The 23461-nt window shown below is 45.0% G+C and overlaps 1 pseudogene across 1 annotated transcript in view; it reads right to left on the bottom strand.

Annotated features, from left to right (window-relative positions):
* Positions 1-4224: 4224 nt before the first annotated feature.
* LOC148143148 (uncharacterized) overlaps positions 4225-23461 on the bottom strand; it is a 32553-nt pseudogene continuing 13316 nt past the window's right edge. The window contains exon 2 of the transcript XR_015751121.1: positions 4225-7004. The product of XR_015751121.1 is annotated as an uncharacterized LOC148143148 (transcript). The remainder of the gene's footprint in view (positions 7005-23461) is intronic.

Below are 23461 nucleotides of genomic sequence, written 5' to 3'. Positions count from 1 at the left end.
CTTTGTGCTGATCTATATGTAAATGTATACAGCAGGGTAATGTGGTGGATTGCATACTCCATGAAGAGTCCACTCAAGTTGCTGAATGGAGATCTATCATGCGGTATTGACGTTCTTACTGAAGATATACAATATGCTGCAGTGCAATATTATGAGCCCAGAAACACTGAAAATCAGGCTTTTAGAGCCATAAACATTCCATCAAATATGTACCATATACCCCAGACTTATCTGTCTTATATTAACGCACGGTTGTCTTAGATTCCCAGAAGACTCGGATTTACGTGTGAGTTTCTGTAAAAGAAGCCGTCGTTTTGGACTCCTTCCATGCCATACTGACTATTACTGGAAATACAGCCATACTACACCAGGATTCATTGATCAATGACGTGAGGTTTATCTTTACCTTCTTATAATTTTCTGTTGCATAAATGTTTCGACGAATGTCAATGCTTTTCACCAGTCATACAGTCAGAGACATAAAGCACAGAAACAGATCCTTCAATCTAACTTGTCCATGCTGACCGGATATCCAAAATTAGTCTAGTTCCATTTGCCATCACTTGGTCCATATCCATCTAAACCCTTCCTTTTCATATACCCATCCAGATGCCTCCACCACTTCCTCTGGCAGCTCATTCCATACACGCATCACCCTCTGCAAAAAAAGGTTGACTGCAAGGTCCTTTCAAATTTTTCCCCCCTCGCCCTAAACCTATGCCCTCTAGTTCTGCACTCCCCATATCCCAGGGAAAAGACCTTGTCTATTCACCCCATCCACACTCCTCAATTTTCATAAGCCTCTTTAAAAAACACACACTCAGCCTGCGATGCTCTAGGGAAAACAGCCCCAGCTTATTCAGCCTCTCCTTGTGGTTCAAACCCTCCTACCCTGGCAACAGCCTTGTGACTCTTCCCTGAATCCTTTCAAGTTTCACAACACCCTGCCTATAGGAGGGAGACCAGAATTGCACACGATACTCCAGAAGAAGCCGACTGAAACTGACTTTTGCAGAGTCTGATCCCTGCTTGGATTCATACTCTCTGCCTCCCGTTGCTGCAAGTGAACAGTGCTTCCCCCCTTCTCTTTTCTCCCAGCATAAGGAATGGAAAGGGGGAGACATTGCTTCACTCCCAGAAGAGCCCCCCTATTGTCTGAATGCGCAAGTTGGACCATGAGCTTCTGAAGCTACTGCTGCTCCTCTCTTTCTCGGAATGAAGATTGAGCTTCACCCCAGAGTGCAACTCCCTTTCTCTGTCCAAACATCTGTGAGCACAGCACATTTTTGTTGAAATAAGGCATCTTTCCTGAATGTTACAATTGAAGGGGGTGTCTTCCCCCTGCTATTCAAAGGGATGGTAAGTCAGAGAAGGACCACACCTTGTGATGTGTGGCATGTGTGACAGTTGTAACTTCAATGCTCAATTCAAAGTTTGTGAGAAGATTTGTCGCTCGGGTGCTCATTGTTGTGGTTCTGTTCGCCGAGCTGGGAATTTTTGTTGCAGACGTTTCATTCCCTGTCTAGGTGACATCCTCAGTGCTAGGGATCCTCTTGTGAAGCGCTTCTGTGATGTTTCCTCCAGCATTTATAGTGGTTTGTCTCTGCCACTTCCGGTTGTCAGTTCCAACTGTCTGCTGCAGTGGCTGGTATATTGGGTCCAGGTCAATGTGTTTGTTGATAGAATCTGTGGATGAGTGCCATGCCAGAGAACAGCCAGGGAATTCCTAGAGGCATGGCCTGTAGGCATTTTTCAAGCGCCACATTTTTCAACTCTGGATCTGGGACAAGGTGTGTGGTATGGCTGGGGGGGGGGGGTGAAATAAAGAAACTGGTGAAATTTACATTGATCCCATGTAGTTAGTGGGTCCCAAGGCAGAAGACGAGGTGTTCTTCCTACAAGTGTCAGGTAGCTAGAGCTTGAAGGGGGAGGCAGCAGAGTACTTGCGTGTCTTTGACAGATTGGGAGGGGAAGTTAAAGCGTTCAGAAACAAGGCAGTGGGGTCGTTTAGTTTCGGTGTCCCAGGGCTGTTCCCTGAAATGTTCTGCAAGTTGGTGTCCAGTCTCCCAATATGGCAGAGACCACATCGAGAGCAAGGGACACATAAATAAATCTTATAAACAAATTGTACAAATCTTAGCCTGCCAGGGTTATTTTCTTCAATTCAGTCAAAGAAAATTTTAATTAAATTGGGTGACTACATGAAACCGTTTGTTGGTCAGACTCAAATGAGACAATGCCATGAATATCAGTGAACTGCTTTTTTTGTCAGAACCACAAGTTCTTGATTTATTTTCACAACTTACTGATATTCACATCTGCACATTCAATGTCAAACTCTGACATCAGAAATGACATGACACCATTAATTTTTTCTTACAATAATCCAACAAACAAATGAATAACACACAGTGAATACCAAGTCTCATTAATATGAAATTAAATTTGACCAAATAAAATGTAAAATCAAATGGGAGATAACAAATGAGGAAAGGGCAGAAGGCAAGAAATGCAGCATCATAGAAGGTGCTCCTCCAGGGAGTGTATTTTACCAACTACAACTGCTCAATATAAACAAACACTCTGACATGACCCTCCGGTTTTAATGTAAACCATAGCCCCCCATACAGTAGGTACCATTTAAATAAGTTAATAGATACAAGCCTTGAGCAAATCCAGCCTCCAGCCGGACCCCCCGCTTCTTGGAGCTCGGACCTTCCTCCAGCTCCGGGGGGTTGTTGAGCTCCTGGGCTCCGGCCGCCGCCGAAGACGCCGCGGGCGCCGGCTCTCTCTCTCCTCCACCGCCGACATTTTTAATTTGTTTTATCGTTCACCCGGTTACCGTCACCTCCCCCTTCCCGGGCCCCGGGAATTATACAAAAATAAACAATAAACCCCACCGGGGACTGTCTCCTTTTTTTCACAACTTTTGTTTGAAAAGGTCCGACTTTAATTTGAAATGTATTTTAAAGGTATTTTCTGAGGTAAACGATGCCTGTCTGCCCCCTCCCTCCGTCAGAAACCGCCCGCTGAGTCGATGAGAAAACCGCAGCCTCGCGCCGCCATCTTTGTTTTTCTTCTTCATTCCGTCTCCTCCTTCAGTGACGCTCGTCATCCGCGTCCCCTCCAATCAGAGCGCACCTTACTCCACCTGACCAATGGCAGCTGGCATTCCGTGTCGTGTTGGTCTAACCTTCTGTAATATCTCTCTCCGATTAGTCGGTACCGACCACAAGCTTTGGGATTGGTTGGGAATTTCACAACCACGTCAGTGTATCCGCCCTTTTCATTCCCGTTCATTCATTCAACAGCAGATGACCCACTTTACTGCAACGGGCTCTGGGGCTATAGCGGTAGTGTCACATATTCAGGGGGAAGATGTGATTTTTAACGTTATCAACCAATTCAACTGTGGCACCTCCGCATCCATTCATTCAATCGAAGAGGGCTCAATTTAGTGTAATGGGCTCTGAGGATATAATATTTGTATCCCATGTTGAGAAGGAACCTCTGCCCATTCATTCAATAGAAGAAGGCCTATTTGCTGCAGAGGGTTATTTTTATGGCGCAGTGGTAGTGTCCCTATCTTCGAGCCCTGAAATCCCACAGCTATGAGGATGCGTAATAACAAATTTTTTAGTCATAAGTCACATGACACCAGGTTATAGTCCAGCAGGTTTGTTTGGAGGGGATCTTACAGAAATATATTAAATTATGAAAGAAATAAAAGTAGGATGTTGCATTGGTAGGTGAGACTAGGATAAAAGCACATGGCCTCAAGATTAGAGGAATCAGGTTTAAAACTGAACTGAGAAGAAACTTCTTCACCCAGAGGGTTGTTAATCTATGGAATTCCTTGCCCAGGGAAGTATTTGACATTACTTCAGCAATCACTAGAATCAGTAGATACGTTTTTGAAAAATAAAAGAATTAAGGATATGGTGAAAACGCAGATAAGTGCAGCATAGTCCACAAAAAGATTAGTCATGATCTTATTGAGTGGTGGAGCAGACTCGAAGGGCCGGAAGGCTGACTCTTGCTCCTAGTTCTTATGCTCTGATGTTGAAATCACAAGCTTTTGGAGTGCAGTCACTTCAGCAGATGAAGTCATGAAAAAACAAGTGCAGGAAAGAGAATTTAGATAAATGAAAGACAGAGCATCTCAACGGTCAATTACTTACTCCCATTCCTATTTCTGATTATCTGACTACACAGCAAGTTGTGTTTTCCAAACATTAATTTTATTTCCATTGTTTAAAATCAAATATTTAAGATGAACAGTTTGTTTTTCGTCACTTGGACACACTGTGAATATCATAAACCCTCTCATGAGATATCATAGGAACAATTCATAAACTAGATTTGTCACTGAGTCACTCAAGGAGATATAGAAAGGAGAAAAAATCCCAACATGTGCAGGATGCTAACGAAAAGTTAGCAACCTGAAATGGTAACAGGAGCAAGTGAACAGCCCCAATCAGGAAACTCATATTAGATTAGATGAGATGAGATTACAGTGTGGAAACAGGCCCTTCGGCCCAACAAGTCCACACCGCCCCGCCGAAGCGCAACCCACCCATATCCCTACATCTACCCCTTACCTAACACTACGGGCAATTTAGTATGGCCAATTCACCTGACCTGCACATCTTTGGACTGTGGGAGGAAACCGGAGCACCCGGAGGAAACCCATGCAGACACGGGGAGAACGTGCAAACTCCACACAGTCAGTCGCCTGAGGCGGGAATTGAACCCGGATCTCCACTGTGCCACCGTGCCGCCCACCGTGCTAACCACTGTGCCACCGTGCCGCCCACTACAGTACCTTGTACTATTCTTCACTGAACACTGCAATTGCTTTCCTTTTCAGTTTAATGATCCATAATTGAATCTGACTCCAACACACTCTCTGGCAGACAGTTCCAGAGGTCAAAGTAATTTCAATCATTAACGAAGTTAGTTTTGGATCCATCCCAAAGACAATTCCGGTGGACATTTGCTTCCAAACATTTACAGGAAGTTCTTGGTATGGACACATTTCCAACTTAGTAGGTTTATTCCAGTTTTATAACATATTGGGGTGGCACACTGCTTAGCATTGCTACCTCACAGCATAAGGGACCCAGGTTCAATTCCAGCCTCAGGTAACTGTCTGTGTGGAGTTTGCATGTTTTCCCTGTCTGCACAGGTTTCCTTCCACTGTCTAAAGAGGGGCTTCGGTACATCCGTGTGGACCTCCTCCAATTAACTGAGGGCAATGGGGCACTGTGAGGATCAACAGATCAGACAGACAGTCAGCAACTTCTCTCCGGGAGACTTGTCTCAAGAAAGGCAGCGGTTTCTTATCTCATCCATTCTCCTACCCTCCACAAACTCCACACAGACAGTCGCCCCAAGGGTGGAATTGATCCTTGGTTCCTGGTGCCATGAGGCAGCAGTGCTAATCACTGAGCCACCATGCCACCCCTGAGCCACCGTGGGGTTGCAGTCCAATGGAAAACAAATACAGTGCACCAACTCTCCCACTGCACCCACTGTCAGGAGAATCAGTCCTGGGGGGGACTCATGGCAATGTCAGCGTTGGAATCTGATTGTTGTGAGCGCTGGTGCTTCCGCAAGTTGCGGGAAAATGTAAACCTCTTCTCGCACTCAGGGCAGCTGAAGGGCCTCTCCCCGGTGTGGACTTGCTGGTGCTTCCCACCACCAGCGGGTAAAGCCCTTCCCACACTCGGGGCAGGAGAACGGCTTCTCTCCAGTGTGGACGCGCTGGTGCCGAAGCAGGGCAGAGGAATTGCTGAAGGCATTCCCGCACTCGGGACAACTGAATGGCCTCTCCCCTGTGTGGACCCGCCGGTGGGCCACGAGGTGAGAGGAAACAGCAAAACCCTTCCCGCACTCGGGGCAGGAGAACGGTCTCTCGCAGGTGTGGATCCGCTGGTGGGTCAGCAGGTTGGAGGGCTGGGTAAAGCACTTTCCGCACTGGAGGCAGGAGAAGGGCCTCTCCCCAGTGTGGACCCGCTGGTGCCTCAGCAGGTGGGAAGACCTGCTGAAGGCCATCCCACACTCGGGGCAGCTGAAGGGCTTCTCACCCGTGTGGACCCGCAGATGGGTCAGCAGAGCAGAAGAGCGGGTGAAGCCCTTCCTGCACTCAGGGCACGAGTACGGTCTTTTCCCTGTGTGGACCCACTGGTGCCTCAGCAGGGTAGAGGAATCACTGAAGGCCTTCCCGCACTCAGGGCAGCTGAATGGCCTCTCCCCTCTGTGGACCCGTTGGTGCTTCAGCAGGTCCGAGGATTCGCTGAAGGCCTTCCCACATTCAGAGCAAGGGAAGGGCCTCTCCCCAGCGTGGACGCGCTGGTGGGCCAGCAGGTGGGAGGAGTAGGTGAAGCCCTTCCCACACTCAGGGCAGGAGAATGGCTTCTCCCCAGTGTGGACTCGGCGGTGGTCCAGCAGATGGGAGGAGCAAGTAAAGCCTTTCCCGCACTCGGGGCAGGAGAACGGCCTTTCCCCAGTGTGACTTCGCCGATGAATCTCCAGGACAGATGGTGCATGGAAGCCTCTCCCGCAGTCGCAACACTTCCATGGTTTCTCCACAGTGTGGGATTCCTCTGGTTTCACCATGGCCGCAGCTACAGCCCCTGCCCACAGTAAATTCCTTTTTCCTGGCTGTATAACTGTTTCAGGCTTTACACACAGTGCGCTGTAACAGTAGAGACTCTCATCCAGTCCCACTAATGCTGAAAATGGTCTGAAACAGGAACCAAAATGTTTTGCTCCTTCTCACAGAATCATAGTTCAAAATCGTTGAGGTCCCGATGGATTGAGTGACTGTCATACATTGATGTGAAAGTGGGGACTGTAGACGCTGGAGAGGAGTTGAAAAGTGCGGTGCTGGAACAGCACAGCAGGTCAGGCAGTATCCAAACAGCAGGAGAATCGACGATTCAGGCATAGGCCCTTCATCTGTTGATTTTTAAACTTCAGTCTTCAGATCTTCAAATACTCTGGAAAAAGAGATTACAAAAGTCATCACGGTCAGTCCAGGGTAGAAATTCAGAACAAGCTACTCCACTTTCTGCAGAACATTTTTTTCTTTTGCTGTTCCACAAAATTGAAAGCATCCCACTCTCTCTCTCTTCCTCCATTCTCACTCCCTCAAATTAATTCTCCTGAAGTTGCTGATTCAGGATCTTACAGGGACAGAAAAAGCAAAAACGTCAGGACTGACACCTTCGAATTTTGGATAACACCACGTGAAAGTTAATATCTTTCAGGATATTGGGATATTGCTGAGAGTGAGCAAGTCTGATTTTGGGAAGCAAAACAAGTGTAAATTCAGGTTGAACCTGCAATACAGCTTCTTGATAAAAAAAAAAGACATGAATTGGTTATCGTCCCTGTGGTGGGTGGGGGTGGTGTTGGTGGTATGTGGTGGGTGGAATGTGACATTAAGGCATTGACACAGACAACCCGAGAGAAACTAAACATACAGACATGGCAAATGTTAGTGGCAAGCCAGAGTCAGATCTACAGCACAGAAACAGCCCCTTCGGGCCAACCAGATATCCTAGCCTAATCTAGTCCCATTTACCAGCACTTGGTCCATATCCCTCTAAATCTTTCCTATTCATATACCTATCCAGATGCCTTTTAAATGTCATAGCTGTATCAACATCCACCACTTCCTCTGGCAGCTCATTCCTTACACACACCACCCTCTGCATGAAAAGGTTACTCCTTAGGACCCTTTTAAATCTTGCCCTCCTCCACCCTAAACCTTTTACCCTCTCGTTCTGGACTCTCTCACCCAGGGAAATGTCCTTGTCTATTTACCCTATCCATGCCTCTCATGATTTTATTATTGACTCTCAGTCACCCCTCAGCCTCTGATGCACGAGGAAAAACAGCCCAGCCCATTCAGCTCAAACCCTGGCAACATCCTTTTAAATGCGTTCTGAACCCTTTCAAGTTTCACAACATCATTCTGATAGGAGCGAGACCAGAATTGCACACAATATTCCAAAAGTGGTCCTGTACAGCCACAACACAACTTCCCAACTCTTATCCTCAGTCAGAGGATTGGGAAAGTTTTCAAAACCCACAAAAGACAGCCAGGAAAGAATGCAGGGACAAACCAAATTTGAGGGTTAGCTTGGAAGCATCATTGAGAAATCGGCGGACTGGGTTTATTGGGTATCCGTTCTTGAGTACGTATACGTATTTCTCTTCTGCTCTTCGCAGTTCCTCTGTGCTGCAATGTGTGGTGGCTCGTTGAAATAATCTCCTGATGCAGCTTCGTTTGTGGGCGTTGGGATGATTGCTTCTGTAGTTAGGTATTTGGTCCGTGTGTATTGTTTCTTGTAGACGCTAGTGTGAAGTTCCCCATTGACTGTTCGCTCTACTGTGACATCTAGGAAATGGCACTTTGTTGTTGTTCTCCTCCTCTTCAAACTAGGAGCCCCCCGCCCGCCTCAGGCCCATAGTCTCACTACCCGGAACACCACCAATATACAGACTGGTCAAAGACCTCCAGTGAAGACTAAAACACCAAGTCGAAGATCCATGCCACTCCATTCACTCTACCCAAGAATTCCTGAACACCAAAGACACCAAGATAGAAGAGGATGAAATAATGCTGTCCTTTGACATAACAGCCCCGTTCACATCCATTAACATCAACGTGGCCAAAGAAACACTGACTACACTACAAGAACCACCAAAGACACAAACACCAAACAGCACCAACTTCATCAGCAAAGATAACATTGTCAAGCTTGTGGACCGTATCTTATTACCCACTTCACATTCAATAACAAGACCTACAAACAAATCAACAGAACACCCATGAGACCACCAATATCAAGGTTCCTAGCAGAAGCAATAATGCAGAGACTCGAACAAACAGCCCTCCCAACGCTCCAACCCAAATTTTGGGTCCGCCACAGTGATGACACCTTTGTCATCAGAAAATGAAACAAATTAGAAGAAACCTACAACACCATCAACAATATCCTTACTGGCATAAAATTCACAAAAGAGGAGAACAACAACAAAGTGCCATTCCTAGATGTCAGTAGAGCGAACAGTCAATAGGGAACTTCAGACTAACGTCTACAGGAAAACAACATACACAGACCCAAGTACCTAATGCAGAAGCAAATCATCCCAAACGAATCTGCATCAGAACACTATTTCAACGAGCCACTACACACTGCACCACCCAGGAACTACGAAGAGCAGAAGATAAATACTTATACAACATATTCAAGAAGAACGGTACCCAATAAACCCTGTCCGCTGATTTCTCAACAACAAACTCAAACAAGCAGACACATGCGCAGAAACCCTAGCCACATTACCTTACATCAAAGACATCTGTGAAATGATGTCCAGACAACTCAAACCTCTCCGCATCATGGTAGCCCACAAATCTACCAACACACTGAAGCAGCAGCTAATGAACCTGAAAAAACAAATGTTATTTACAAATTACCATGCAAGGAAGTATAGACATGGATTCTGCCCCCATAGTTCTCGGTGGCAAGAAATGCTGGGATGAGATAAGGAAGATTTTTTTCAGTCAGAAAGAGCTGACTCTGTGGAACTCATTGCCACTGAAATGAGGAAAGTAACTGAGTGCTTTTAAATCAGATAAAGATAGGCTCTTGATTAGTAAGGAAATCAAGGGTTACAGGGGGGAAGCAGGAGAATGGAGTTGAGAAACATTGGCCATGATCGAATGGTGGAGCAGACTCAACAAGTCGAATGGACTGATTCTGCTTCTGTATCTTATGGATCTGTAACCACAAAGATCTGACTTAATTTTCACTACTTTTACTGTGTTCCTGTCGTATTTATGGCAAGCATGTGGCAATACGTTGTAGATTTCTCAAGCTAGATCTTCTAATTTCATATCAAATATTGATAATTGGAGTTAATATTAGAGAGAGCAAAGGTGCTTATTTCTTGGATAAATAAACCTGTCATGCATTTTAAGCTTAAACCTTGCATACTTGCGAAATTAGAGTTGCCATTTTGCCCGCTGTCATCAAATCTCCAATAATACTTCCCTTTTACTTGATAACCCATTTTGAGAAATAATGAACATAACTGAGGTTGTGTTTTATGCAAGCGCTTTAAGCTTTTGATATAATGATTTTAAGCCATCTACACAGAGTGTGATTGAATTTCTAAACTTAAGTAACAGCCTTAAAGTATTGTTATTTGTGTCACTCACATAACTGTAATTAATGTAAATATTGAATTAAACTTATTGAAAAGAACATACTTGCTGAATTAGAGTCAGCATTGTTTTCATTGCTTTGTCCATTATTCCCTTTCACCTCATTACCTATTTTAGAGAAAGAAAAATATTGCATATGTTGAACATTTACTTTTTTTGGCAATATTTTAAAATGAATAAAGCAGTTCAGTCAACTTCAATCTTCATCCGGTCACTTTTTAGAAAAGGTTTTGAGCACAGTTATAAAATAATAATGCAAGGTTACCTAATTTGCAGCATTGCTGGAGACAGATTTAATAGTACAAGAAGTTATGATCTCCATTCAGTAATGTCTCGATTTGAACATAGTTTAAGTTAAGCTAAGGGTGTTGCAGGAATTGAAGTCATTGTGAAAATGTTACCAGGGAAAACACTGGATCAAAAAAATTTCTGGTTTGAGTTTCTTCTTTGGGTATAAACAGATACTGGATCCAAGTGTCCTCCCAATCTTCTTAAAATATCCCACAAAATAAACACATAGCAACCTAAATAAATCAGGCCCAAAAGAAATTCAGAACCCACACTAATATATGGCAAGGAGGAAAGTTTTGCACGACAGGGCAATAAAGATGGGTTGGTCAGCTGGGCAGAACAATGACAGATGGAGTTCAATCCTGAAAAGATTGAGATGGTACATTTCAGGAGGATCAACAGGCAAGGGAGTACATGAAGAATCACAAGAACTTAGAATGTACTGAAGATCAGAGAAAGGTATATGTGTTCATAGATTCTTGAAGGCAACAGGACATGTGGATGAAATGGTTAAGGCGGCAGATGAAATATTTGCCCTCAATAGTTAAGGCATTGAACATGAGAGCCAGGAGATCATGATGGAACTGTACAAGACATTCGTTGGGCCACAGCTGGAGTACTGGATCTGGTCGTCACATTATTAGAAGGATGTGATGGCACTAGAAAGGGTGCAGAAGGGAATACTAACCCAGGGTGGTGCATGTTGGTGGGTTTCAGCTATGAGAGTGATTAGATCGGCTGAGGGTATTTTCCTTAGAGCAGAGAAGGCTGGGTGAGGACCTGTTTGTACAGATAAGACACTTAGGGTCTAGATAGGAAGAAACTTTTCCCCTTGGTGGACGGCTTCAGCAATTAGGGGGCATAGATTTAAGGAAAGAGATAGGACATTTTAATGGAATTTAAGGAACAATATCACCTAGAATGTGCTGGAGATGGATGAATTTACTGATGGGAAGAATTGGTTTGTTTGAAGGGATGGATATAATGAAATAAAACTAGTTCAGAAGATCATTATAATGTGCTAAGAAAAAGAACTGGAGGTAGACCTCCAATAGTGGAAACAATCTAAAGAAGTTTCACTGTCCCATCTAAGAAAAACAATTCTGCTAAACTTCTCAAACGAATCTGAACATGTGTCAGAACTTGTTTGTTTAAAATTAATTGAATCTATTTCAAGTATTTAGAAAAATGAGAATCATCTTTAATATTGGCCCTATTGGCTGCAACCAAAAGTGATAGGAAGCTTTTTCAGTTTCATTGAAATGGAGCTATCAGAGATATTGGTTCATGAGAAGAACAGAAGAGGGTTGTTTGAGCTTATTGAGCAGTTTGTAGACTCAAACAAGGATCCAGAAAACAATTTTCTATGGCACAGAAGCAAGGACAATTAACAAGGACTGATGTTGGTCCTGTGTGTCCAAGTGTCTCAGTCTTCAAAGTTCTAGATAAGTTAAACTTCTGAAAAATTGAAGGTGTCAAAGGAAGATCAGTGGGGAATCAAGGGTTTTGGGGAAAAGGCAGGAAAATGGAATTGAGGGTTATCAGATCAGACATGATCTCACTGAATGGTGGAGCAGAATGGCCAATACTGCTATTTCTTGCGGTAAATCGATCTGGGTGTGGATAAATGCTTTTGTGTGATTTTTCTTTGTAGTCTGCAACATTTTGCATTCGGAAGAAGTTGGCTTTTGTGTTGGATCTCAAATAACGCTTGAGGCTCCACTGAGGGTTGTTTAGCAACTGAGATTACATATCATCATCAAGTTAAATCAAAATAAGCAGCAAAATATATGGTAAAACTGTAGGTGTGACTGCTGAAGGCCAAATAAAACATTTTCAGTCGCAAAAATGTCTTTACTCCATAATGTTTCGTTTTACATGCAGTCAGCGACAACCAATCAAGGTGTCGCAGAGTAAAGTTAGGTCTCACCAAGACAGCTGACATGTCCGTACAATACTGTTGTAGCGCTCTTTAACCACAGGGTATATACCAGTGATTCATTTATTTTGCACTTTCCCCAACATCCCAAAATAGGTTGAGGTTTGTTCCAGCATCCTGATGGGAAGCCCGATGTAACGTGCTCAGATACTGCTGCAGTAGTGTGATGTGTTAAATTCCCAATGATTTTCAAAAAAAAAGAGTGAAAGGCAGTGGTTGCATGTGTTGACAGCACAGGTATTATTTATATTGGCTTTGAGATAGGGAACAACCATCACCTCCCAAATTGTGTTTTGTTTGCACAGCAACTTTGAGTATGAAAAACATTCTATTTTTAGACGGCTTAAATGCATACATCGTTTCTTATCAGCGACCTTAAAATCAACATTAAAAAGCACAAACAATTCATTTTCACTGTAAATTACATAGTTTAAAATCAAATATTGCAAGACATACAAACACATTAAGAAGTTAAAATTTGTGAAGAAAGCACATCTTTCTGACAGTTCAGACAGGGAAAATCTTTGTTCTTGTGGTGGTTAGTGGAGACTTACTCGATCAAATATTAACTCCCAGTGTATCTCACATAGATGCTGTATCAATCAAGATCTTATTGATCACTGTTGACAAAATTAAACCTATTGACCTGACTCTTTACAAAATAAGAACAGATTTTAGCACATAGCATTTTCCCATAATACAGACGTTTGCAGTAGTGCAGTTATGTGAAAAGAAACCTGCGTTGTTCATTTAGTCTGTTGCTCCACTTCATTAATGTTGTTTTCATTTATTTTGAAAAATCAACCCTTCCACTCTTTCTAAAGGTACATGACACTTTACTTTTTTTTTCTTTGCCAATTTTCTTTCACCAACAAAAGCAACTTTTTTGGCATTGGATGGGGGAGCTCTGCCAGCTGCCAACTTCTTGCTGGAATTGTTTCACTTGACATATGAGTCTTGCCAATAAATGACAGCAACAGCAGCAGCTAATACTGATGATAACATTTCAACAAAAGTACACCAAGGTGCTTCACATTATGTATCACCCAAGCTGGAGAAATGTGAGGATCTCCTTCTCGGCCTTTCCCCTCAGCTGAGGTGTGGTGACCCTCAAGATAAACCACCACCAGCCATCTCTAATGAGAGAGAACAGTCTAATCCTCTGGGAAGATTGTGATGAATGTGTTTAAAGTTGAAAGACTGTTGAAATATAAGTGGTTAGCACTGCTGCCTCACAGCACCAGGGACCCGGGTTCAATCCCATCCTGGGGCGACTGTCTGTGTGGAATGTGCACAATCTCCCCGTGTCTGTGCTGGTTTCCTCCGGGTGCTCCGGTTTCCTCCAAAGATACAATCCAAAGATACGCAGGCTAAGTGAATTGACCATGCTAAAATTGCCCATAGTGGTACATAAGTTAGGGGTAATTGTACAGGAATGGGCTTGGCTGGCATACTCTCTACAGGGTCGGTATGGAGTTGTTGGGCCGAAGGGCATATTTCCACATAGGGGTTCTATGACTGTAACAAATACTACATCTGACAAAAAGGTATAAAACTAGCCACCAGGATATATGAACATCAACTAGCCACAAAAACACATGATCCACTAACACTAGTATCTTTACATACAAAGGAGGACACCATGTTGACTGGGACCATCCATCCATCTTATGACAAACCACCATCCTATAAGCCAACCAGAAACACACACAAGAATTCCTTGGAGCATGTCATTCTAACTGGAAATCTATTGATTTGGACCCTATCTACCATGCTCTGAGAAAAAGAATGGAAATGATATCACTCACCCTAAGAAACCAAAAGACATAAATAGAAAGCAGGACATAATACCAGCGCTTCACTCGACTCACTGATGATGTTACCTAGTATGGTGATGAAACATCTGAAAATGACCTTCCAGCTCAGCGAGCAAACTTACATCCAGAATGAGAAAATCCTAGTTGACACAAAGGCTGCCACAAAGTTGGAATTCTCTCCCAGAAATGACAGTTGATGGTGCCCTCACCAAGATGGATGCTCGCGCTCCCCGCCCCAAGACAACATGCGTCGTACCCTCACGAATATGGCGACCAGTTGCCCCCAGAGGTCCTTCCCCAAACAAAGTAAACACTGGGCCTGTGGAGCTTTTATTCGCAGCCTCAGGCCTCCCCAAGGAGTTTATAAACTCCGCAGTCTCCCTCCTCCCGCGGTTTCCAATCCTCCCCTGTCTCACTGTCTCCTCTCGGTAAAAACAATGGCCGCAGATGCTGGAAACCAGAGTCTAGATTCGAATGGTGCTGGAGAAGCACAGCAGTTCAGGCAGCATCCGAGGAGCAGTAAAATCGACGTTTCGGGCAAAACCTCTTCATCAGGAATATAGGCAGAGATCCTGGAGGGTGGAGAGATAGATGAGAGCAGGGTGGGGGTGGGGAGAAAGTAGCATAGAGTACAATAGGTGAGTGGGGGTGGGAAGAAGGTGATAGGTATGGGGGAAGGGGGTGGTGGAGTGGATAGGTGGAAAAGAAGATAGGCAGGTAGGACAAGTCATGGGGACAGTGCTGAGCTGGAAGTTTGTAAGTGGGGTGAGGTGGAGGAAGGGGAAATGAGGAAATTGTTGAAGTCCACATTGATGCCCTGGGGTTGAAGTGTTCTGAGGCGGAAGATGAGCCGTTCTTCGTCCAGGCGTCTGGTGGTGAAGGAGCAGCGGTGAAGGAGGCCCAGGACCTCCATGTCCTCGGCAGAGTGTGAGGGGGAGTTGAAATGTTGGGCCACAGGGCGGTGTGGTTGATTGGTGCGGGTGTCCCAGAGATGTTCCCTAAAGCGCTCTGCTAGGAGGCGTTTAGTCTCCCCAATGTACAGTAGGCCGCCTACTTGCGGAGCGTTTCAGAGAACACCTCTGGGACACCCGGACCAACCAACCCAACCACCCCGTGGCTCAACACTTCAACTCCCCCTCCCACTCCACCAAGGACATGCAGGTCCTTGGACTCCTCCATCGCCAGACCATAGCAACACGACGGTTGGAGGAAGAGCGCCTCATCTTCCGCCTAGGAACCCTCCAACCACAAGGGATGAACTCAGATTTCTCCAGTTTCCTCATTTCCCCTCCCCCCACCTTGTCTCTGTCCCAACCCTCGAACTCAGCACCACCTTCCTAACCTGCAATCTTCTTCCTGACCTCTCCGCCCCCATCCCCACTCCGGCCTATTACCCTCATCTTAACCTCCTTCCACCTATCGCATTTCCAATGCCCCTCCCGCAAGTCCCTCCTCCCTACCTTTTATCTTAGCCTGCTGGGCACACTTTCCCATTCCTGAAGAAGGGCTCATTCCCGAAACGTCAATTCTCCTGCTCCTTGGATGCTGCCTGACCTGCTGCACTTTTCCAGCAACACATTTTCAGCTCTGATCTCCAGCATCTGCAGTCCTCATTTTCTCCTCTATGTTTAGAAATCAGCAAGGATACTGCAGAATGCGAGGTACAGACTTCTACAGTTTGATGTAAAGTTATATTAGAGGTCACCACTACCATAGTATGGATGGCAGAGAGAATCTGGGTGCAGGAAGGCATGCCTTGAGCAAGCTTAGTAGAAAAATAGGCAATAGGGCGCCAAGAGGAGCCATGTTGCTGGGTGAGAACAGCTGTTGCACAGGTATCAAGAATGGCAACATAAAGATGAAAGTGGCAGTCATACAAACGTCTGCCTAGCGTGGGTGCTGAAGAGAGGGTAGTTTTAAGCTCTGTAAAGACTTGTAGTTGTTATGGGGTGAGTTCATACCGTTAAGGCACATTAGTCGAGGATAGGGGAGATAATTTTTGATCAGAAGGGCACAATTAGGAATCCATTGTCGGCAATAATTGATGAGGTCAAGAAACTACCATATCTGTTTAGGAGTGGTTGGAGGGGCAATACAAAGAATAGGATCAATACGTTCAGGTGTCAAGCACTGGTCGAATTCAGAAATGAGAGTACCTAGGAACTTAACTTCTTTCTGATTAGTGTTAACTTTGCTTGGGGGTACAATATAGCCACATTGATGTGGATGGTTGTGAAAGGTAGTGGAGTCAGTGTGATTGGACACTTTGTCAGGGCTAGCTCGGAGGTCATCGATGTATTGAACTAGGGTAGCGTTTCCAGGAAATTCAAATAATTCAAGCTGGGTGTGAAGAGTCTCTGAAAAGAGTGTCGGCGACTGAATAAACCTTTGAGGTAGGCAAGTCCACATATATTGGTGGCCCTTAAAAGAAGGCAAAAATGTATTGGGCTATTGGATGCAAAGGAAGACAAAAGAATGCATGTTGGAGGTCAACGATAGTGAAGAGCTTGGCATCAACTGGAACTTGGCTGAGGATAGTAGCAGGATTAGCAACTGGAGGATTATGAGCCTCAATGATTTTATTTCCTTCATGAAGGTCGTGAACGACATTCAGGATGTCCCGGTGTAGGGATCGGAAATATAGGTGTATTGACAGAAGAATGGCATGGGACTAGAAGGTCTTGCTGTAGAAACGAATCAATGACAGGTTGAATGCCAGCTTCACCTTCTGGTTTCAGGGGGTATTGAGATATAGACAGGAGGACAGAATTAGGTTTGATCAGAACAATGATGGGTGGGACCTTAGCAAGGCCCACTTATGTTTTAGAGTCCACCCAGACTCCAGGGTATACTGCGTCCTGCGGGTGATGGTGGGCATAATGATGATGAAGGTTGCCGTGAATTGACTAAGGCTGTGCATAAAATAGGATTGATCTTTGAGTGAGCAGCTGAATTTCACGGCAAGTTTGATCAGCATGGTCAAAAAGAGTCTTAGTGTCAAAACCTACTTCTTGGGCTTTATGTTCTGGGTTCAAGTGAGTGGTGACTCAGGGGAAAATGAGAGGGCCAGTTATCCAGCTATGAAGAGGAACTGACACGAAAAGAACGCCACCAGCTAGTGACCTGTTCTCACCAATCACCCAAGTGTGCTGAGTAGTGACCAGTAAGGGATTATAGTGTGTTCAAGCCTGAGATCATAAGCTAAAGTAATGTGGGGGTGAGGGACGTTATGTAAAATAGGATCAAAAGCATAAGGATCCAAATCAAATGACCACCATCGAGGAGGCTTTGGTTTGGTATTGATGCATTGAACAAAATGAGGTGGATCCTGAATCAGGATACCATCATCATGACATTCAATAGTAATATTTAGAGGACAGAGGAGATCTCTAGCAAGTAGAGGGATACGTAATCCATTAGTAACAACAAAGCAAAAAGGGCGCATGACGCAATTTTTCCACACCACTGTCAGAGGGACAGCGTATGCATGTTTATTAGAGGAACCATCAAAACATTGCAGGATTTCATCATCGTCCAAGATTTGAAAATCAAAAGCTTTAGCAAGATGGACGGGAAGTGATGAAACAGTGGCTTCTGTGTCAAACATAAATTCAACATCATGGCCATTATGGTTAAGAATTAGCTTAGGTCCATCCTCTGGGCTAGCGGTAAGTATGGGAAAATTCAAAGCAGGAAGCTGCCCTATATCCGGGAGTCAGTTTTGAAAAGGGTTTTGTGCAGTAAAAGGGGCAACCTGCTGAGGTCACTGGGGAGGGAGATCAGGAGATTGTCTGTTGTTTTTACTGCGGTGATGAACCAGGGACTGCTATGGAAAGGGCAGTTCTTGGACCAATGTCCTGGTTCATTGCAATTGAAACAAAGGTGTAGTTTTTGGGGGACTCTAGGGGGTGGGGGAGGCAGTGAAGAGTAATGAGAGGATGTATACAGGCATCATGGACTGTTGGGAGAGGATACATAGGAGGACTGCAAGGTCCATTGGGATGTTGTGAATACACAGTACCATTTCTACTGTCCTGCCATACTGGACGATAGTATGAGGGTTTCATTTGCTAGCTTGACTGACCTTGCAGACGAAAAGGTCTACTTTGAATCCTGGGTTTAAGTTTAGCCACTGTAGTTTGGGCAAGTTCTGTCTTACTCTTGGGATCCTTTCATTCTCAGAAGTAACAAACCTCTCGGCTGAATTGTGCAACCTCAGCATCTTGCCAGTGGATATTGTGGGTTTTAATAGCTTTCTGTACTTGATCAGGTAAGAGAGTCATACATAGGGCATTAAATTGGGATGATCACCCTTGTAGGTAGTTAGCGTCACCAGAGGAAGCACCATAGCATTCCTTAAAACGGGTAAGGAACTCCTCAGCCTCTTCGCCTGAGCTAGGTTTACATGTTAAGACTTTACCCACATCAACTACACGACGCACTGCTTGGTGGAGACAGGTAATAATCCAATCTGATAGTTTCTGCCGGGTGCCGGACTACAGGCTGGGTATGATTATTACCTTGTAAAATTTCTCAGAACTCGCCCATTTTTCAGGCAAAAGGCTGCATTCTGAGGTGAAGTAGGTCTTGGGAGGCAGCATTATAAATGGTCTTAGTCCTGGTAATTACATGTATAAGGCTAACATCTGCTATTTTGTATGGTCAGTCAGGGAGGATCTGTCAGATCGATGTTGTATAATGATTCATGATTGGGGAACTGCAGGGATTGGGACTAGGACCCCAGGTATTCACAATATATGTCAGTGATTTAGATGAGAAACTAATTGGAATATATCACAAATTGCAGATGATACAAAGCTGGGTGGAAGGGTGAGCTGTGAGGAGGATGCAATGTTATTTGGACAGGCTGAGTGAGTGGGTAAATGTATTGCAGGTGCAGTTTAGTGTGGATAAATGTGAGGTTATCCACTTTGGTAGCAAAAATAGAAAAGCAGATTATTTCAATAACTGTAACCTGGGAGATGGGAATGTTCACCAAGAACTAATCCAAGTTGGAGGCTGAGAAAATTTGTGGCTGTAAGAGCTTCTCTTTTTTAAAGGTATTTTCAGTGTTGGAGGCGATTTCCTTGAATTCCAGGAGCAGCAATTACTGTTTTATATGCTGTTGCATTGTTTTGGAACTTTGGAGTAAAAAAATCAAGTCAACAGCACTTTTAAAAGAGAGAAAGACAGCTAAAGGCAGCGACCACATGGTCTGAAAGAGAGAGATAGAGAGAAAATCCTACACTGCTAGCTGACACAGCAGTGAATCTATGTAGTTCCTGCCTTTGTTGTTTGAAATCATGTATCTCTGAACATTGGAGTGCATCTAGGGAAAATTAACAAACACAAAATTCACAACTGGTCTTGGTGGAATCTGTGTGGGAGAGCTCACAGCACAGAAACAGATAAGTGCATAGTTTTTAATGTGTAACCTTGCTGTAAGTCTGCGGTAGTGAATAGAGTGGGTTCTTTCTTGATTATTTGTTTTGAGATTTTAGAAGCTCACCAGCGGGTCCACAACAGGGAGCGGCCAATCACCTGCTCAGAATGCAGGAAGAAATTCATTGATTCTTCCAGCCTGCAGACGCACCAGTGGGTCCACACCGGAGACAGCCTGCTCACCTGCTGTCAGTGAGGGAAGGGCTTTACCCCCTCCTCCCACCTGTGGAGGCCATTGCAGGGTGATTGAAGGAATGACAGCCGAGTGCCATTATCGACTGGACTATCAACCCAGCTCTGGGGACTCCTGGGTTCGAATCACACTGTGGCAGATGGCAGAATTGGAATTCAGTCAGAAATCTGGGGTTCAGAATCTAATGATGAAACCATATTCTGGGAAAAAAAAATCCCATGAGATTCACTCATGTCAGAGTCTGTCTGTATCCCAATTTTGAGTCAGACTGGTTCTATTTCCATCGTAGAATTTATAACATATTACATGGATAGACTGTCTGAAGATTGTGCGTTTTTTGAGCAAAATAGAATGTACTTGCAATTAAAATCCTGCAATTGCAAATTCACACCATAGACTGATGTGTGTGTCTGTGTATGTGCGTGCTTGGTAAAGTGTGTGAGTAATGGAGTATAAGCCTGTGAGAGGGTGTGTGCATGTGTGTGTGTCTGAGAGCGAGCATGAGTGTGAGAGTGAGAGAGAGAGAGGGTATAGTGTAGTGGGGTCACCTGTAGTGAGACATGAACCCAATGTCCCAGTTGAGGCCACCCTCATGGGGTTCTAAATTTGGCTATCTGCCTCTGCTCAGCTACCAGAAACGATTAAGCAGTTACTCAACACATATTGGAGAGGGCAGGGTGGGCCTTGTCTTTCGATTTGCAGAAGTTGAGACGCTCTGGATACTGTGATCCAGGGCAAGCACAGGCTGGAGGACATTCAGCTCAGAAAGATGCAGCTGGAAGCCGGGCTGCAGACACGTTGGGGGAAAAGGGGAAAGTTAACTGGACACTTTATTCTGGGAGATGGTCATTCCTCTACGGACAAAGCCTTCTGACTGGGTCAGTGGACAGGGTCAGGAGGATGTCAGCACAAGTCAGACAGATAAAGGGGATCTGAGAGAGGTCTGCACGAGCGAGGCTGCTTGGTGGGAGTAAGAACAATGTTGGGGAGGGGGCAGTGTGGGTCAGGGAGAGAATAGTGGCAGGGATTGTCACCATTCTCTGCAGTTGGCAGCAGAAGACCAGGTTGCATCAGTGTCTGCCTGGCGCCAGGATTTGGGAACCGGTGTGCTCAGGGCTGGAGAAATGGAAAAGGGAAGTTGCAGCAGGCATGGTCTAACAATGTCAGGAGGAGAGAGCCGCTGCTGAAGGCTCATGAGAAGTCAGAAGCTACAATGACAAAGCAGAACTTCAAAGCTCTGGGTGGCATGGTGGCTCAGTGGTTAGCACCACTGCCTCACAGTACCACGGACTTGGGTTCAATCCACTCTCCTGCAGCTCTCTGTGTGGACTTTGGCATGTTCTCACCTTTGTGTCTGCGTGGGTGAACTCTGGATGCTCCAGTTTCCTCCGACATTCTTACCATCTGAAGTTTAGGGTGGATTGGCCATGCTGAAGTGTCCAGGGATCTGCAAACTAGGGTGGGTTAACTATGGGGAACTGCAGGGAAAGTGAGTGGGATGCTGTTTGGAAGGTCAGTCTGAATTTTATGGGCCGAATGGCCCGTAGGGATTATATGAATCTACCGTCTTAGCCATGTGTCTGTTGAGAAACGATTGTCCCCAAGTCTGCTGTGGATGGAGTGGGTTCCAGTTCATGGAACACTGACACCATTCCTGGGTAAGGTGGGATTTGAGCTGTCACTTCACCAACCCACTGTCCCCATGCATGCTCTCTCTCCTTACAGTCTGCACTCACCAAATCTCTCTGCCCAGCCATTCTCTCTCTCTCCCCCTCATTTTCTGCCCCCCATTCTCTGTCCCCAAGTCTTTCTCCTCCCCTCCACCCTCTGTCTCCTGTCCATTTTCTCTCTCTCTCCCCTACCCTCTGCTCCCCTATCCATTCTCTCTCTCTCTCCCTCTTCCTCCCCACCCTCTGCACCCCTGTCCATTCTCTCTCCCTTCTACCTTCCCCCCATCTTTTCTCGTACCTCGAACCCTCTTTGATGCTGTATCAAGCCCTTCTCGGGAAAGAGAGAGAATGGATGGTGATGTCTCAACCTGGAAGACACGGGTTCACAAGAAATGGCTGATCTTTGAGAACAGCTGAAATTATATATTCAGAAACATCGTTAATGTCTAAAAGCATAAAGCTGCAGACATGTTTCTGAAACTTGCATTGAACTTGGCGGGTAGAGTCATACAGCACAGAAACAGACTCTGCAGTCCAGCTCACCCATGCTGACTGGATACCCTAAATTAATCTCGTGACCCATTTGCCAGTATTTGACCCATTTCTCTCTCAACCCTTCCAATACATATACCCAACCAGATGCCCTTTAAGTGTTATAATGGTACCAGCTCCCATCACTTCCTCTGGCAGCCCATTGCACACACGTACCACCCTCTGTATGAAAAAAATACAAATCTATGCTTTCCTCACTCCCTCGTTTTATCATTGGGGATCTCTGGACTTGGACAGCAAGGTTCCTTTGTTCCTCAGCACTCTGTAGGGACCTACTATTTATTGATTACTTTCTTCCATTATTACATTTCCCAGTATGCCTGGAGATTAAATTCCATCTCTCTGCCCCATTTACCAGCTGATTGGTATCAAAGTATAGCCGGAGACCATCCTCCTCACTATCAATACCACCACCTTTCCAGAGTTTACTCCTGAACAGAGGGGGGGCAGCACTGTCTCCAGCTGAGCAGTGGGAATTGTGTGTGTGGGGGCTTGGAAACTTTGCAAGCTCCCTTTCCTTCATTTTTTAATCCCACCAAATCCATGCGATTTGAGTTTTTATAACAGAAAACAGCACAGGGTTTAATTTTAACTTCCCACTGGCTGAAACTTTGTCCTCCCCTCTAACGTCTAAGAGTAAAACACTTTACTTCCCCTCCCCTCCCTCCATGTGTCACACAGAGTTGTGGGATTGGCACCTGTTGTTATTTTGTGATCTATTCCAAATGAAATTTTATCTCTGCGCAGGCACAAGTGAACAGTCTGTTTTTGTGCTTTCTGCGAGATCAGGCTAGCAGCTTTTAAATCCTTATGTTAAGCAGCAGAAGCAAACAGTAGATCAGCAATTGTATTTTGAGAGTGGTAATTCTAGCTCTGGTAATCCCATTGGGTCAACAGAGAGAGAGGGAGAGGATGTCACATCTAAAGTGCATACAGAAGAGTTGTTACACTTGTTCAGTCAGTTGAGTTGGTTCTGCACTCAGATGTGACTGGGATGTTGCTTTTCATGGATCATAATTAAACTACAACGGAACACATTAAATTCAAAGAATTCAATTGAAAGGGCAATTTGAGTGAATAAATGGAAAACTGCTTAAAGATTGGCTCCTGGTCTTTTACTTCACCAATTAGAAGTTGTTGGTTTGACAACTCCCTACAGTGTGGGAGCAGGCCATTTGGCCCATCGAGTCAACACTGACCCTCCAAACAGCATCCCATCCAGACTCACAAAAATGTGCACCGCATGTGTGCAGAGAAGGGGATGCTGGGAGTGAGTGGGAGGCTTTCACCACCACCATCTCCCTCCAAGACCCA

The sequence above is a fragment of the Chiloscyllium plagiosum genome, unplaced genomic scaffold, assembly GCF_037043375.1.
Source record: "Chiloscyllium plagiosum isolate Xiang-an unplaced genomic scaffold, Cpla_swu_hap1 HiC_scaffold_27, whole genome shotgun sequence".
Classification (NCBI taxonomy): Eukaryota; Metazoa; Chordata; class Chondrichthyes; order Orectolobiformes; family Hemiscylliidae; genus Chiloscyllium; species Chiloscyllium plagiosum.
This window is presented reverse-complemented; position numbering and strand designations above follow the sequence as displayed.